The sequence below is a fragment of the Notechis scutatus genome, chromosome Z (genome assembly GCF_049901735.1).
Source record: "Notechis scutatus isolate UNSWTSFEM ecotype Mainland chromosome Z, rNotScu1.2, whole genome shotgun sequence".
NCBI lineage: Eukaryota > Metazoa > Chordata > Lepidosauria > Squamata > Elapidae > Notechis > Notechis scutatus.
The window spans coordinates 107,017,287-107,018,795 of record NC_142025.1 but is presented as its reverse complement, the minus strand read 5'-3'; positions in this window follow the sequence as shown (position 1 = coordinate 107,018,795).

Below are 1,509 nucleotides of genomic sequence, written 5' to 3'. Positions count from 1 at the left end.
CTTTGCTGGATATATTTTCACACCATCACTATCCTCAAATGCTAACCCACATGGCTTCTGAAACTAAGATGATCTCTTACAACAGATGCATGGCCCAAATGAACTTAACCCTCTCCTGTGGGATAACAGAATGTTTCATCTTAGCTCTTATGGCATATGACCGTTATGTGGCCATTTGCTGGCCACTTCGATATCCATCATCATGAGAATGCCAATGTGTGTACAGATGACTGGTATATGCTGGTTTGGAGGCTTTTCAATGCTGCAGCACCCTGACAGTTTGCACAGTAAATTTTCCCTTCTGTGGACCTTATGAAATCAACCATTTCTTTTGTGAAGCACCAGCTGTGCTTCAACTAGCTTGCCTGGACACCTATATGATAAAGATCTTAATCTTCGCTCTGAGTGTAATTGTCCTTATGCTGCCTCTTGGCTTTATAGTGCTCTCCTACCTCCATATTGCCAGGGTGGTTTTCAATATGAATTCAACTGAAGGGCAACAACGGGCTTTCTCTACTTGTGCCACACATCTCACCATTGTTGTGTTGTTCTACAGCACCATCTGCTTCACATACTTGCAGCCCCAGTCTGATCTCTCTGCAGATCAAGAGAAGAAAGCTGCAGTCTTCTATTCTTTGGTCTCTCCTATGTTGAACCCTGTCATCTACAGCCTGAGAAACAAAGATGTTAAAGAGGCCTTTGTTAAAGTAATGGGGAAAGTGAATTAAATCTTATTTTGGGGACTATGAAAATGCATACTTTGTGTATGAATCCACTTAATTTGTGAAACTTATCCTTTTCTGACTCTGTGCTCTTGCCAATAAATTGTGCAAGTGTTCCTTTAAACAGATTATTCTATATATTCTTCATTCCTAATGCTCTATAGGACTATTGAGCTGACATACTTGGTACAGAAGCAGTTGCCTTCTAAATTGCTATACAGGTGGTCCCCAAGGTACGAATGTAAAGGAGCTTGCCCATTCCATTCATAACCCAAAGATTCATAGAAGTAAATCTCATACCTTGAATGGGATCACTCCCTCCTTTTGCTCATGCATTCACGAATCAAATGGAAGGGTTGTTAAGTGCATATGAGGCATTTCGGGATGGGGAAGGCCATGGGGGGTACTGATGGAACAGGCTACCTACAACACCTTCCTGACCCACTGAAATACCTCATGCATCCCACAATTGCTTCCCCCACTACCTGCTGTACCAGGTTACTTACTTTATGAAGATCTAGCAAGCTAGATTTTGGTGGCTGGCCGAAGTAGAGCTTCTGCGGGATGAATCGGTCCTCCAATGCTGTGGGCCTCCCCCAACTTGTTGCTGGCCAAAATGCAGCCTCTGGGGGATGGATCCACCCCTGGAAGCTCAATTTCAGCCTGCAATGGGCCAGGGAAGGCTGAGAGCGAAACGGAGAGCCTCAGAGGGCCACATCCAATCCTCAGAAGCTGCATTTTGGCTGGTAATGGGTCGAGGAAATCCTCTGGATGCACAAACAAGGCT